This window comes from Apodemus sylvaticus, chromosome 2, assembly GCF_947179515.1.
Source record: "Apodemus sylvaticus chromosome 2, mApoSyl1.1, whole genome shotgun sequence".
Taxonomy (NCBI): domain Eukaryota; kingdom Metazoa; phylum Chordata; class Mammalia; order Rodentia; family Muridae; genus Apodemus; species Apodemus sylvaticus.
Window position 1 is genome coordinate 119498586 of NC_067473.1, and position 17166 is coordinate 119515751.

The window sequence follows — 17166 nt, forward strand, 5'->3', positions numbered from 1 at the left end:
GCAGCGAGAAAGAAATACAAACCTTATTATAATAATACAGTGTTGAGAGAATCTCTTGTATGCTGTTTGGAAACATCATCTGTCAATAAAAGTCTAATTGACCAATGAACTGAGATAGGAAATAGGAAATAGGGGATCCAGCAGAGAGAGGATTCTGGGATAGAGTCAAGCCCAGCAAGAAATTCACCCCTTACTCTGAGGAAGAGGATCACATGACTCTGAGAGTACCAAATGGCAGGACTTGGAATAAAAAAAAGGGGGGATAACTGAGTTACAAGCTAAGAGGACTGAGCAAAAGCTTTTGGCCTAGGCAATTATTCATAAATAATTAATTCAGTATCAGAGTAGAAAAGCCCTAGTTACAATACAGATATCATATTAAATTAGAATGCAGACCTTATCTCAAAAAATAAAATTGAAGAACAAAAGAAGATACCTGAGATTGTCTCCATGAGCAGGAAAATACCTCCACCTTCATACCTGTGCACCTGTACATCCATGTGCACCTGCGCATAAATGAGTGCACACACACAAAGCTGTGCAGAGATACAATAAGAACATTGCCACTCAATCAAAACAGGCTTCTTTAAAATATTCAGGCAACTTGTGGGAAGGTAGACAGTAAAAGCCTGAAATAAACAATATACCCCCAGGATGGAGTTCCGGCTCTAGGTCCTCTAGGTCTTTCCCTCAGTACTGAAGAGGAGAAAATCAGAGTCCCACTGTAATAACAGCATGGTGCCAAACCCAGCTCCTGCCTCCATATTGTACAGAAGCAGGAAAAGATGTCAGCACTGGAAAATGAGGCCTCTCTCTAAAAAAAAAAAACACACACACACACACACCAAAAAACCCTTTTGTTCTGGGGACCATAGCTTCTCTGTGTAGCCTTAGCTGTCCTAGAATTCACTTGTAGACCAGGCTAGCCTCCAACTCACAGAGATCTGCTTGCCTCTGCCTCCCTGGTGCTGAGATTAAAGGTGAGAGCTGCCATCACTTTGCTTTCTTTACAACGTCCTGGAAGTCTGCAATAATACACATTTGAAAGAGTCACAGACTGCAACCAACAAACCTATCTTAAAAGACCTACACACTCTTGTCATATGAAGGAGAAACCGAAGTGTATTTCCCAGGCTTGAGAGCTGGTAAAGTTTGTGCCTGACATTCACAAAACCCTGGGTTCAATCAGCAGTGCCACATAAAAGCAGTGTGGTGGTGCATGCTTGTCACTCCTGAGCTGGAACAGTGGAGGCAGGAGGATCAGATGTTCAAGGCCAACCTTCATCATACAGCAAGTTAAAGCCCTGGGCTACAAGAGACCTGGTCTAAATATATATATATATATATATATCCTGGGCTGATAAGATGGCTCAGCAGATAAGGGGCTCTCTCTGCCGAGGCCGATAGCCTAATCCCTGGATCCACAAGGTGGAGTGAACTGACTCTTGTGAGCTGTTCTCTGGCCTGTATATGTGAGCTGCCAACTATGCATGTCCCCTCCCTCACCACAAAACGTATAAATATTAAAAGGTGTCCTTATGTAAATATATGGGCATGACACCTTAGAAAACATGAAATTATGCTATCAGATCTCATGCTATCAGATCTCTTACTAATTGAAGTCCGGATGTGAGAAATAAAATCAGTGTTATTTTCACACACACACACACACACACAAAGACACACCACCCACAAGAAAGCTGGGTGAATGGAGGTCCCATTGGCCATGCTCAGTGTTTCTATGTAAAATGAGTTCTCCTGTAGGCTTCAATGGCTGCAGAGCGTTTTCACCTCCTGAGTGTCTGAAGGACAGGCACGCTGCCACATCAAGGACAGCTATCCCCAGGGAGGGACGGCTGGCTGGCTGGCTGCTGGAGTTCACCCAGCTTCTGTAGTTCCTGCCCACTCTTCAAATATCACAGCAATCAGCAAAGCCTGTGAATGCTTTCAGATGGTCTGGGTAGGAGCTTCAACTCCACAGCCCCTCCCACGACAGAAGCCAGTAGCTAGGCTCCCCTGCAGACATGACATCCTTTTGTCTCTCTGGTGTGACAGCCCCTGCTGTGTTGTGTAGTCAGCTACAGGCCTTGCCTGCCTTTCCATCTCCTTCCAGATGTCCAGGGATGTGTCTTCCAACTCCTTGCCCCGTCCCAGACCTCTTACTCTCTGAATTCCCTCAGTCACTTCATCCCAGGGTCCACCATAGGTCTTGTCATTAACAGGAATGATGTCTATTCCTAATAACATTAGGACATTGCCTCTCCACAAGAGTCACTGTCCCCGAAGCTCACACTACCTAATACCCTCCATTCTATTGATTTCTTGACCTGTTTAAAACTCCATTTGAACTCAGATGCAGTAGGGCATGTCTACGATCTCAGTCCTGTAGAAGGCCAAGGCATGAGGACCACACTTAAAGAGTGAGATCTAGTCAAATAAAACAACAAACAAACAAACAAAAACAAAAAACAAAAACCACCAACTGGCCATTTGTTTAAAGTCACCATCTTCCCACTGCCCCAGCCACCACTCAGATCTATTTCATGATCCATCATACCCCATTCATTCTTTCCTTATCTATCTATCTATCTATCTATCTATCTATCTATCTATCTATCTATCCATCCATCCATCCATCCATCCATCCATCCAACCATCCATCCATCCATCCATCCATCCATCCATCCATCTATCTATCTATCTATCTATCTATCTACCTACCTACCTACCTATCTACTGATCGATTGGGTTTCTCTGTGTAATCCTGGCTGTTCTGAAACACAGCAGGCTGACCTTGAACTCAGAGACCCACCTGCCTCTGCCTCCCAGGTGCTAGGATTAAAGACATGCACCACCTGTCCTATTGGCCTACATCTCTCTTTAGCTTTATTGCCATGATATAGCCCTAGCCAAACCCAGTCTTCCATGCATTCTATTTATACTCCCAAGAAGAAGGTGAGTTGAGCAGGATCTCCCATCATGCCATGCATTATCACCTTAAACTGTCTTAGAACACTGTGTTAGTATAACTTTAATTATTTTTTCAATGCCTATTTCTAATGATGGGTCTTAAACATATTAACCTCCCTTTAAGCTCACCAGCCACCAGAGGTAGTGGAAAAGAAAGGATATGGGGAAGTGAACCTGTTGAGAAAGGTTCTTTGGAACAATTCCCATCCCTGTTGTCTGGAAATCAGCAGTTCAGTTCACAGGTCAACAGTGGTAGCTTGATCCACTCACATGATCCACTTCATGGATTGGCCAGTACTCCAGTTCGGTAGGGTGGGGATAGCAAACAGGAATCAACAGCTGTGGTACTATCTAGCAGAGACAGCCAGGCCTCAGCCTCGACACAAGTCAGCAGGAGGGACCTGGAGGAATGCCAGGAGTTCTCGGCTGTGCCTCTCTCAGACAATCAAAGATCAGCAAAGAAGAGAGACCCACAAGCATTGCACAGCCAGCTCTATAAGCAAGCCCAACTCAGCTGCCTCACAGTCAATGGAATTCTTTTTATACTTTTTCCAAACATCAAGTGTCCTTCACGTGCCTTGCTTCAGCATGTGAGTCTGTCTCAGCTGACATCACTCTGCCAATCAGCCCAAATCCAAGGAAGAAGAAAGAAACACAATACCAGAAGTATTTGGTGCATTTTCCCCTATGGAGTCCCAGCAAATGGAGCTCAACTATGCAATATAAAGCAGACCAATACGTGTTGTTAGCCAAGAGTCTGTCACGTGTCCTTCCACGTGCTTGCTTTAGCAGAACATCCTTTCCCCGTGTCTGCTTCAGTGAAACGTTCCTTCACAAGTCTGCCTTAGCCTAAAGATACCTGTGTCCACTTCAGGAAAACACTCCCTCACGTGTTTGCCCCAGCAAAGCACCATCCAACACAACTCACCTTCCAAAGAAACCAGAAGTTTCCACATAAGTGTTAGGGTTTATTTTGCTGTGATAAAACATGACCGAAAGCAATGTGAGAAGGAAAGGGTTTATTCCACCTTACAACTCTCAGGTCATACTCCATCTTTAAAGGAAGTCAGAGCAGGAACTGAAGGCAGGAACCTGGAGGCAAGAACTGAAGTGGAGGCCATGGAGAAGTGTTGCTTACTGACTGGCTCAATTTGCTTTCTTATACCACGAAGACTAGCAGTCCAGAGGTGATACCACTCATAGTTGACTGGGCTATCACATACCAATCATCAGTTAAGAAAATGCACCACAGGCTTGACTACAGGCCAATCTGATGAGAATACTTTTTCAATTGAAGTTTGTTCATCTAAAATGTCACTAGCAGGTATCAAATTGACATAAATTTAGCCAACACAGCATTTGTGGTAGTTTGGGTGATAATGTTCCAGTGGGGGTCAGGTGATTAGATACTTGGTCCCCAATTGTGGGTACTCATGGGGAGATTTAAGAGGAATGTGCCTTTGATCAAGGAAAGATGTCACAGAGGAAGAGAATTGAGGGTAGAAAGTCTCAGGCCAATCCCAGTTCACTCTCTCTGCTGCCTGCTAGCAGTGTGAAATGTGAGAACTCAGCTTCCTGCCCAGGTCAAAGCTTCCATTGCTGCCATCACAAAAAGATATCGCTCAGAAATCGGAGGCCATCATTAAGCTCTTCCTTATGTGTTGACTTGGTGATGAGACATTCTCAGAGAATTAGTCAAGAGACAAATACAGATATACTTAGAGCAACACTTGAATATCCTGGAGGAGCATCTAAAACTAGGAATCTCCAAATAACTGTAAAACACAAGTCAAAGCCTGAATAACTAGCATGACTGATCTTAAAAGATTACACAGCATTGGCTCATGTCTGACTAATAAAAAATAGTAATTACAAAAGCCACAGAGAAAAGAACACAGATTATAGGGGAGGGCAAGAAGAAGAATTGAAATGAGACCATAGGGTAAGTTAAAGGAAAGGCCTCTAAGGCAAGCTTAGGGAAAAGAGAAAGATAGCTCTGTAAGTACAAGACCATCTTGATCTACGAAGTAAGATAGTTCAAAGACAGCAAAGGGTATGAAGACAGACTCCTTCTCAAGAAAACAAACAAGCAAGCAGCCACACAAATATCAACAGATAGGTTGCTGTATTCTAGAAGTTTCCCTCAAAACAGCTCTGAAGCTGTGTCTTCTTCATTTATCTCTGAAGGGAAGAAGATGTCCAAGTAAAAAGTCTGAGAGGACATTCTATTCCAGCCTCCCATCATGAAGGGTACTAGAGGACTCCTAAAAAACAAACAAACAAACACCAAACACAAAACACCAAAAAACAGAAAAACAAAACAAAAACTATGTAAATTTCCCGAGTTGGATAATGTTGTCCAGAGAACTCCTTCCTCCACCAGCCTCCCATGTCTTCCTTCTGCCCCGGTGCTGATTCCCTGTGTTAAGAAATGAGACAAGGACCAGAAGGTAGGGAAGAGGGTTTAGTGCAGAGGGCAGTGGGGTTCTTCCTAGAGTGAGAGTGGACAGGGCTGAGGGGGCTGGTCAAAATCTCTGGGGTTAGCAGGTGGCTCACATCAACTGAACTTCAGGAACTGACATCTGAGGGCAGGGAAGGAGATGGGAGTGTCAGATGGAAGGTTGGTGACCTTTGCTAGAGGTGAAGCAAGGAGTCCTTTTGTCACCTTGTCACATATGAAAGGCTGGAGGACAGTAACCTTCAGGAACTGTGAGGAAGCATTGAGAACTAGATCATCCCCCCCCACACACACACACACACAAGCCAGCAGGACACTGCTCCTTCTTCCCAAACCAAAGCTCCCTTGGGCTCCCACTCACCAAGGGAGCTAGCCTAGAGGCCTGGGAGTCAGGGCAACACACATTTCAACTCAACACAACCATTCCATCCCAAGAGGACGCCTACCTCCCCAGGCTGAGAAAGACCCTACCTGGACCTACAAACTGGCTGTAGGTGTTGCGGGACTCATGTCCCCTGCTTGGTCTTCCTAAGGCCATGCTGGTGAGCTTTCTTCTCTGAAGGCACTGAACTGTTCTTCCAGAGGCCTTGCCTTCACTCCTACCTTGCTCTACAGGCAGTGTCTAGGGCTGTCTGTGATCACAAGCCTGCTGTGTGCCCTTTATAAGGCTCCAGAGGCATGGTGGGTGTGGCCTAGACACTAATCACTCTCTGGGAATGGTTGCACCTGAGTTGCAGGCCTCTCTGCTTAGCTCTACCAACACGACACTGGCACTTTTTGTCAAGGCAAAAGAAGGAAAAGCAGGTAAAGTGTCCCCACCTGAAACTGGGGGACCCAGCGAGGACTTTGGGGGCGGCCCATTGTGTGTTTCTCTGAGCCCCTGTGCAATAATGGATTTGTTCCTTCCCTCAAATGCCTCAGTGGCTGTGGTGCTGCTGATCCAATATGGGCTGCCTCAGAATGGCAGACCCGAGAATCTAGTGGTGGATCAGCTTCGAAGCTGGAGGTCTCAGCTGAGATTCACTCTACACCTGTATACTGCTGCCCCATCTTCCTGGCCCCAAATAGATTCCAGCCCCAGGGAAGAGACTGGGTAGGTCATGAGGCCGAGGTTAGAAGGCCAAGGATAGAAGCTTTCATTTTCTCTATACATTCTTAGGCATCCATATAGATTAAAGGTAGGAATTTTGGGTGTCTCACATGAGTACTGAAAAGGTGTAAAATACTGAAATACCAAACTGTTTGGTGAATCAAAAAAATCAATAGGCAAAACAAACAAAACAAAAAAACAAAACAAAACAAAACAAACCACCATTCTGTAAGGCAGGGTGTGGCAGCTCAAGCCTTTAATCCCAGCAGTGAGGAGAGAGAGGCAGATGAATCTCTGAGTTCAAACTTGGCCTGGTTCTCACAGTGAGTTCCAGGAGAGCCAGGGCTGTGTAGAGACACTGTGTCTCAAAACAAACAAACAAACCAAGCACTGGGCAGCCACGTAACTCTCCTGAGACAGGGTCATGTTGTCCAGCGATTCCCCTCCCCCGACCTCCCATTTCTTCCTTTTGCCCCAGTGCTAATTCCCTGTGTTAAGAAATGAGACAAGGAGCTGGGCTGTTGTGGCCCACACCTGTAATCCCAGCACTCTGGGAGGCCGAGGCAGGAGAATTTCTGAGTTTGAGGCCAGCCTGGTCTACAGACTGAGTTCCAGGACAGCCAAGTCTATAGAGAAAAACCCTGTCTGAAGGGGAAAAAAAACCAAAACTAAAAAACAAACAAACAAACGAATAAATAAACAAATAAACAAATAAACAAACAAACAAACAGAAATGAGAAAAGGACCAGCATGTTGGGAAGAGACTTTATTGCAGAGTACAGTGGGGAGCTTCCAGGGTGACAGTGGACTGTGCTGACAGGGCAAGGCCAGTGACCTTCTGTCGGGTTAGGGGTGGCTCACATCCTTTGAAGGTCTAGAAATGACATCTGAGGGCAGGGATTGGGGTGGGGGAGATGGAGGTCCTAATTGAGAGTCTGAGACCCCTTTGCACTCGGCTGCCCACCAGCCCTCCTCCTTTTCAAGAAGAGTCGGTGCAGAGTCCTTTTGTCACCTTGGCACATCTGAAAGGCTTTGAGAGGCAGCACTGAGAAGGCCAATGCGGCCAGTCCAGGAACCAAGTGGGAAGCCATCAGAGTCCAGAGCCCTGGGACAGTCTCCCAAGCTGTGCTCCTTGCACTTTGCCTTCTGTGTCTCCGACTCTGGCTGACTGTTGTTGCTGATGCGGGCTGTGCTCTGTGTTTTTGACTGCTCAGACACACTGGCCCACACCCCGAGAAGGTTTCCCCAGGCAGGCTGGGCCTGAACACCCAGGGAAGTCAGAGATTGTGCAGCAAGGACAGAACGCTGGTCCAAGTGGCCTTTCCTGAGGATGTGGCACAACATCAACACTCTAAGGGTGGCATCTTGCAGGTGTGTCAGTGGAGATGAGTTGCACGGGTCTGTGTCCACAAGACTGGGAGTGCAGGCAAAGGAGTTTATGACTGACCATCCTTGAGGGAGGAAAGCAAGGACCCTGGCCAGAGGGACACTGTGCGTGGTGTGTTTTGGGGCACAGATGGACCTGAGAGCATTAAAAGCGAAGGCGGCGGCGGCAGGCCCTGAAAACTGGAGGCCTGAAGGAATGGGAGGGCGGGGCTGGGGGCTCCGAGTCTTGGCTAGGATAGGAGAGAAGCAGGAGTTCTGGGTTGAGATCATGTGGTGGGCGATGGTTTAGGATAAAAGACCCAGAGTACCATTCAGTTGGACTGTCTCTCACTGGGGACCTCTGTACAGGATTAGCTGAGTTGTTCAGTTTCTCTTCCTCTTCCTCTTCCTCTTCCTCTTCCTCTCCCTCTCTCTCCTCCTCCTCCTCCTCCTCATCTTCCCCATCCTCTTCCTCAACCTCTTCCTCCTCCTCCTCCTCCTCCTCTTCCTCATCCTCTTCCTCTTCCTCTTTGCTTTCCCCTTCTCCTTCCTCTTCCCCCAGAAAAAAGATGAAAACGTACCGTGGCCGGGTGGGGACAAGGCAAGGTTCCTCTTTCTGCTCCTCCTCCTCTTCGCTTTCCCCTTCTTTTTCTCCTTCCTCTTCCTCCTCCTCCTCTTCCTGTTTGCTTTCCCCTTCTTTTTCTCCTTCCTCTTCCTCCTCCTCTTCCTCTTCCTGTTCGCTTTCCCCTTCTTCTTCTTCTCCTTCAAGTGGACTGTCTCTCAGTGGGGACTTCTTTACAGGGTTGACTGAGTTGATCAGTTCCTCTTCCTCTTCCTCCTCCTCCTCCTCTTCATCTTCCTCCTCCTCATCGCTTTCCCCTTCTTTTTCTCCTTCCTCCTCCTCTTCCTCCTTCTCTTTTTTTTCCTCCTCCTCTTCTTCTTCCTCTTTGCTTTCCCCTTCTCCTTCTCCTTCGTCTTCATCCAGAAGAAAATTGAAAAAGTCCGGTGGCAGGGTGGGGAGCCTGGGAACAAGCCGGGGTTCAGGCCTTGCTCTTGCCATGGGACATGGACATTGCCCAGCTGCTGTGGCAGCGGTGCGCTGGTCCTCGCCTTCATGACAAATCCTGTTGGCTGGCCTTGAACATGCAACAGGCCCAGCAATATTGGAATCCAACCGGTTCGCTGCCTCTTCAGGGGTCGGAGCAGACAGGTTGACCTCAGGCTCATAAATGAAGTGGCTGAAGCTAGGCCGAGTGTTGGGCCATGGACCAACTTCAGACTCCCAGCTGGTACCTTTCTCTGAGAAGTTTATTGAAGGGCACCAGGGAGGTTGCTTCACGGGCTCTCTGACTGTGTCTTCTTCCATCTCTGAAGAGAAGTAGCTGTGCGAATTGGGAGTCTGGGACTCCTTTGCATTCCAGATGCCCACCATACCAGCGCTGATGAGCCTCAGGTCTGGGTACCAGAAAGAGGGGAGACGCTGGAGTTCTGGGCTCAGACGTGTTTGCTCACCCCATATGTTCAAGCCAGAGTCAGACCCTTTTGGACCGCCTGCCACTGGGCTCTTCTCTGGAGGATTGGCTGAGTTGTCTGGTGCCTCTTCCCCTTCCTTTTCCTCCAGAAGAAAGTTGAAAAAGTCCCTTGGCAGAGTGGGGATAAACCAGGGTTCAGGCCTTGCGCGTGTCCCCGTGGGACAGTGAAATGGGCGAGCTGCTGTGGCAGCAGTGTGCTGGCCCTTGCCTTGATGACCAAAGCTGTTGGCCTGCATTGACCGCCCTACCGAGCCAGTGGGATTTGACCCCATCCAGGTGGCAGACTCCTCGGGGTTCCAGGCAGACAGCTTGATCTCGGGGTCATAAACGGACTGACTGAAACTAGAGAGGGTGTTGGGCTGGGGACCGACCTCCTCCTCTGAGGACTTCCTGGCAGAGCACCAGGGATCTTGTTGCATAGGCTCTGGGGCTGCATCGTGGTCGTTGTCTTTGTCTTTGTCTTCTTCCATCTCGGAAGAGAACCAGCTGTCTGCTGCTGCAGTCTGGGAACCCTTTCCATTCTTCCCACCCATCATTCTGGCTCTTAGGACCTCCACCTCTTGGGCCGAGAAATAGGACAGACACTGCAGTTTTGGACTCACGGGTGTTTGCTGACGCCAGATGTGCAAGCAGGAGTCCCATCCTCTTACACTGCCCAACAATGGGACCTTCTCTGCAGATTTGGCTGGGAAGTCGGGGACATGTTTCTCCTCCTCCAGAAGAAAGCTCCAAGATTTCCCTGGCAGACTCGGGGAGAACCAGGGTTCGGGGCTTACTCCCCGCAAGAGCCAAGGAAGTGGGCCAGCTGCTGTGGCAGCAGGGTGCTGGCCCAGACCTTGATGAGAAGAGGTCTTGGCCTGCCTTGAACACACTACTGACCCAGCTAGATTGGACCCCATCCTGTAGGTTGTCTCCTCGAGGGTCCAAGCAGGCTGCTTGATCGCATGCTCAGAAATGAAATGGCTGAATCTCAGGATTTTCTTGGGCCATGGACCGACCTGGGGCACATAGGTGCTGCTTCCCTCTGAGGACGTTCTTGCAGGGCACCAGAGATCTCGCTGCACCAGCTCTGAGCCTGTTTCTTCTTCTTCCATGCTTGAAGGGAACAGGCTCTCTGAATCCGGAGATTGGGAGATTTTTCCATTCTGGCCACCCATCATAATGGCTCTTAGGGACTCAGGCTTGTCTGTGGGGGAGACAGACAGACAGACAGACAGACAGATGATTGTAAGACCTTGAAGAAGAGGCCAAGACCAAGAAGACATGCTGGGCTCAAAAAACATTGGAGGCAACCAGAGACAGGGCCAGAGCCTTTTCAGGTGGGACATAGCAAGGGCCAATCCCAGTAGCATCTAGGAAGCTACTTTGGGACTCACCTGTCTGGGCTCCAAAACACAGCCTGTGAGGCACCAGGACCCCAAGATCCTCATCGACCTGAACTACAGGACAAGCTCCAGGACTAGACCCCAGACCTGCCTGCTTCTCAAGACCCTTTCTTACAACACAAAGTCAAAGGCTCAAAAGAGCTGAGTGGCTGAGTTAATGCTCAGGACCAGAGTGAGGGCCCACAGGGGAAAAACAAAATCCTCCCTGGGCCATTCCTTCTGCAATCCCTTCATGTCATTCACAAGAAACCCCAAAGAGAGCCTTGCTGCTCTTTTTTTTTTTTCCCCCCCTTTAGTTTTGTGCATTTGGTTTTCTCAAGACAGGGTTTCTCTCTATAGCCCTGGCTGTCCTGGAACTCGCTCCATAGATCAGGCTGGTCTCAAATTCAGAAACCCTCCTGCCTCTGCCTCCCAGAGTGCTGGGATTAGAGGCGTGTACCATCATTGCCTGGCTGCTTTGCTGCATTTAGGGCGTGAGCTAAAACACGAACTAGATCATCCCCCACCCCCATCCAGAACCCAGCAGGACACTGCTCCTTCTTCCCAAACCAAAGCTCCCTTGGGCTCCCACTCACCAAGGGTGCTAGCCTAGAGGCCTGGGAGTCAGGGCAACACACATTTCAACTCAACACAACCATTCCATCCCAAGAGGACGCCTACCTCCCCAGGCTGAGAAAGACCCTACCTGGACCTACAAACAGGCTGTAGGTGTTGTGTGACTCATGTGCCCTGCTTGGTCTTCCTAAGGCCATGCTGGTGAGCTTTCTTCTCTGAAGGCACTGAACTATTCTTCCAGAGGCCTTGCCTTCACTCCTACCTTGCTCTACAGGCAGTGTCTAGGGATGTCTGTGATCACAAGCCTGCTGTGTGCCCTTTATAAGGCTCCAGAGGCAGGGTGGGTGTGGCCTAGACACTAATCACTCTCTGGGAATGGTTGCACCTGAGTTGCAGGCCTCTCTGCTTAGCTCCACCCACAGGACACTGGCACATTTGTCAAGGCAAAAGAAGGAAAAGCAGGTAAAGTGTCCCCACCTGAAACTGGGGGACCCAGCGAGGACTTTGGGGGCGGCCCATTGTGTGTTTCACTGAGCCCCTGTGCGATAATGGATTTGTTCCTTCCCTCAAATGCCTCAGTGGCTGTGGTGCTGCTGATCCAATATGGGCTGCCTCAGAATGGCAGACCCGAGAATCTAGTGGTGGATCAGCTTCGAAGCTGGAGGTCTCAGCTGAGATTCACTCTATACCTGTATACTGCTGCCCCATCTTCCTGGCCCCAAATAGACTCCAGCCCCAGGGAAGAGACTGGGTAGGTCATGAGGCCAAGGTTAGAAGGCCGAGGATAGAAACCTTCATTTTCTCTATACTTACTTAGGCATCCATATAGATTAAAGGTAGGAATGTTGGGTGTCTCACATGAGTACTGAAAAGGTGTAAAATACTGAAATACCAAACTGTTTGGTGAATCAAAAAAATCAATAGGCAAAACAAACAAAACAAAAAAACAAAACAAAACAAAACAAACCACCATTCTGTAAGGCAGGGTGTGGCAACTCAAGCCTTTAATCCCAGCAGTGAGGAGAGAGAGGCAGATGAATCTCTGAGTTCAAACTTGGCCTGGTTCTCACAGTGACTTCCAGGAGAGCCAGGGCTGTGTAGAGACACTGTGTCTCAAAACAAACAAACAAACCAAGCACTGGGCAGCCACGTAACTCTCCTGAGACAGGGTCATGTTGTCCAGCGATTCCCCTCCCCCGACCTCCCATTTCTTCCCTTTGCCCCAGTGCTAATTCCCTGTGTTAAGAAATGAGACAAGGAGCTGGGCTGTTGTGGCCCACACCTGTAATCCCAGCACTCTGGGAGGCCGAGGCAGGAGAATTTCTGAGTTTGAGGCCAGCCTGGTCTACAGACTGAGTTCCAGGACAGCCAAGTCTATAGAGAAAAACCCTGTCTGAAGGGGAAAAAAAACCAAAACTAAAAAACAAACAAACAAACGAATAAATAAACAAATAAACAAATAAACAAACAAACAAACAGAAATGAGAAAAGGACCAGCATGTTGGGAAGAGACTTTATTGCAGAGTACAGTGGGGAGCTTCCAGGGTGACAGTGGACTGTGCTGACAGGGCAAGGCCAGTCACCTTCTGTCGGGTTAGGGGGTGGCTCACATCCTTTGAAGGTCTAGAAATGACATCTGAGGGCAGGGATTGGGGTGGGGGAGATGGAGGTCCTAATTGAGAGTCTGAGACCCCTTTGCACTAGGCTGCCCACCAGCCCTCCTCCTTTTCAAGAAGAGTCGGTGCAGAGTCCTTTTGTCACCTTGGCACATCTGAAAGGCTTTGAGAGGCACAACTGAGAAGGCCAATGCGGCCAGTCCAGGAACCAAGTGGGAAGCCATCAGAGTCCAGAGCCCTGGGACAGTCTCCCAAGCTGTGCTCCTTGCACTTTGCCTTCTGTGTCTCCGACTCTGGCTGACTGTTGTTGCTGATGCGGGCTGTGCTCTGTGTTTTTGACTGCTCAGACACACTGGCCCACACCCCGAGAAGGTTTCCCCAGGCAGGCTGGGCCTGAACACCCAGGGAAGTCAGAGATTGTGCAGCAAGGACAGAACGCTGGTCCAAGTGGCCTTTCCTGAGGATGTGGCACAACATCAACACTCTAAGGGTGGCATCTTGCAGGTGTGTCAGTGGAGATGAGTTGCACGGGTCTGTGTCCACAAGACTGGGAGTGCAGGCGAAGGAGTTTATGACTGACCATCCTTGAGGGAGGAAAGCAAGGGCCCTGGCCAGAGGGACACTGTGCGTGGTGTGTTTTTGGGGCACAGATGGACCTGAGAGCATTAAAAGCGAAGGCGGCGGCGGCAGGCCCTGAAAACTGGAGGCCTGAAGGAATGGGAGGGCGGGGCTGGGGGCTCCGAGTCTTGGCTAGGATAGGAGAGAAGCAGGAGTTCTGGGTTGAGATCATGTGGTGGGCGATGGTTTAGGATAAAAGACCCAGAGTACCATTCAGTTGGACTGTCTCTCACTGGGGACCTCTGTACAGGATTAGCTGAGTTGTTCAGTTTCTCTTCCTCTTCCTCTTCCTCTCCCTCTCCCTCCTCCTCCTCCTCCTCCTCCTCCTCCTCCTCATCTTCCCCATCCTCTTCCTCAACCTCTTCCTCCTCCTCCTCCTCCTCCTCCTCTTCCTCTTCCTCTTCGCTTTCCCCTTCTCCTTCCTCTTCCCCCAGAAAAAAGATGAAAACGTACCGTGGCCGGGTGGGGACAAGGCAAGGTTCCTCTTTCTGCTCCTCCTCCTCTTCGCTTTCCCCTTCTTTTTCTCCTTCCTCTTCCTCCTCCTCTCCCTCCTCCTCTTCGCTTTCCCCTTCTTTTTCTCCTTCCTCTTCCTCCTCCTCCTCTTCCTGTTCGCTTTCCCCTTCTTTTTCTCCTTCCTCTTCCTCCTCCTCTTCCTCTTCCTGTTCGCTTTCCCCTTCTTCTTCTTCTCCTTCAAGTGGACTGTCTCTCAGTGGGGACTTCTTTACAGGGTTGACTGAGTTGATCAGGTCCTCTTCCTCTTCCTCCTCCTCCTCCTCTTCATCTTCCTCCTCCTCATCGCTTTCCCCTTCTTTTTCTCCTTCCTCCTCCTCTTCCTCCTTCTCTTTTTTTTCCTCCTCCTCTTCTTCTTCCTCTTTGCTTTCCCCTTCTCCTTCTCCTTCGTCTTCATCCAGAAGAAAATTGAAAAAGTCCGGTGGCAGGGTGGGGAGCCTGGGAACAAGCCGGGGTTCAGGCCTTGCTCTTGCCATGGGACATGGACATTGCCCAGCTGCTGTGGCAGCGGTGCGCTGGTCCTCGCCTTCATGACAAATCCTGTTGGCTGGCCTTGAACATGCAACAGGCCCAGCAATATTGGAATCCAACCGGTTCGCTGCCTCTTCGGGGGTCGGAGCAGACAGGTTGACCTCAGGCTCATAAATGAAGTGGCTGAAGCTAGGCCGAGTGTTGGGCCATGGACCAACTTCAGACTCCCAGCTGGTACCTTCCTCTGAGAAGTTTATTGAAGGGCACCAGGGAGGTTGCTTCACGGGCTCTCTGACTGTGTCTTCTTCCATCTCTGAAGAGAAGTAGCTGTGCGAATTGGGAGTCTGGGACTCCTTTGCATTCCAGATGCCCACCATACCAGCGCTGATGAGCCTCAGGTCTGGGTACCAGAAAGAGGGGAGACGCTGGAGTTCTGGGCTCAGACGTGTTTGCTCACCCCATATGTTCAAGCCAGAGTCAGACCCTTTTGGACCGCCTGTCACTGGGCTCTTCTCTGGAGGATTGGCTGAGTTGTCTGGTGCCTCTTCCCCTTCCTTTTCCTCCAGAAGAAAGTTGAAAAAGTCCCTTGGTAGAGTGGGGATAAACCAGGGTTCAGGCCTTGCGCGTGTCCCCGTGGGACAGTGAAATGGGCGAGCTGCTGTGGCAGCAGTGTGCTGGCCCTTGCCTTGATGACCAAAGCTGTTGGCCTGCATTGACCGCCCTACCGAGCCAGTGGGATTTGACCCCATCCAGGTGGCAGACTCCTCAGGGTTCCAGGCAGACAGCTTGATCTCGGGGTCATAAACGGACTGACTGAAACTAGAGAGGGTGTTGGGCTGGGGACCGACCTCGGGCTCCCAGGAGGAACCCTCCTCCTCTGAGGCCTTCCTGGCAGAGCACCAGGGATCTTGCTGCACAGTCTCTGGGGCTGCATCGTGGTCATTGTCTTTGTCTTTGTCTTCTTCCATCTCGGAAGAGAACCAGCTGTCTGCTTCTGCAGTCTGGGAACCCTTTCCATTCTTCCCACCCATCATTCTGGCTCTTAGGACCTCCACCTCTTGGGCCGAGAAATAGGACAGACACTGCAGTTTTGGACTCACGGGTGTTTGCTGACGCCAGATGTGCAAGCGGGAGTCCCGTCCTCTTACACTGCCCAACAATGGGACCTGCTCTGCAGATTTGGCTGGGAAGTCGGGGACATGTTTCTCCTCCTCCAGAAGAAAGCTCCAAGAGTTCCCTGGCAGACTCGGGGAGAACCAGGGTTCGGGGCTTACTCCCCGCAAGAGCCAAGGAAGTGGGCCAGCTGCTGTGGCAGCAGGGTGCTGGCCCAGACCTTGATGAGAAGAGGTCTTGGCCTGCCTTGAACACACTACTGACCCAGCTAGATTGGACCCCATCCTGTAGGTTGTCTCCTCGAGGGTCCAAGCAGGCTGCTTGATCGCATGCTCAGAAATGAAATGGCTGAATCTCAGGATTTTCTTGGGCCATGGACCGACCTGGGGCACATAGGTGCTGCTTCCCTCTGAGGACGTTCTTGCAGGGCACCAGAGATCTCGCTGCACCAGCTCTGAGCCTGTTTCTTCTTCTTCCATGCTTGAAGGGAACAGGCTCTCTGAATCCGGAGATTGGGAGATTTTTCCATTCTGGCCACCCATCATAATGGCTCTTAGGGACTCAGGCTTGTCTGTGGGGGAGACAGACAGACAGACAGACAGACAGATGATTGTAAGACCTTGAAGAAGAGGCCAAGACCAAGAAGACATGCTGGGCTCAAAAAACATTGGAGGCAACCAGAGACAGGGCCAGAGCCTTTTCAGGTGGGACATAGCAAGGGCCAATCCCAGTAGCATCTAGGAAGCTACTTTGGGACTCACCTGTCTGGGCTCCAAAACACAGCCTGTGAGGCACCAGGACCCCAAGATCCTCATCGACCTGAACTACAGGACAAGCTCCAGGACTAGACCCCAGACCTGCCTGCTTCTCAAGACCCTTTCTTACAACACAAAGTCAAAGGCTCAAAAGAGCTGAGTGGCTGAGTTAATGCTCAGGACCAGAGTGAGGGCCCACAGGGGAAAAACAAAATCCTCCCTGGGCCATTCCTTCTGCAATCCCTTCATGTCATTCACAAGAAACCCCAAAGAGAGCCTTGCTGCTCTTTTTTTTTTTTTTTTTTTCCCCCCTTTAGTTTTGTGCATTTGGTTTTCTCAAGACAGGGTTTCTCTCTATAGCCCTGGCTGTCCTGGAACTCGCTCCATAGATCAGGCTGGTCTCAAATTCAGAAACCCTCCTGCCTCTGCCTCCCAGAGTGCTGGGATTAGAGGCGTGTACCATCATTGCCTGGCTGCTTTGCTGCATTTAGGGCGTGAGCTAAAACACGAACTAGATCATCCCCCACCCCCATCCAGAACCCAGCAGGACACTGCTCCTTCTTCCCAAACCAAAGCTCCCTTGGGCTCCCACTCACCAAGGGTGCTAGCCTAGAGGCCTGGGAGTCAGGGCAACACACATTTCAACTCAACACAACCATTCCATCCCAAGAGGACGCCTACCTCCCCAGGCTGAGAAAGACCCTACCTGGACCTACAAACAGGCTGTA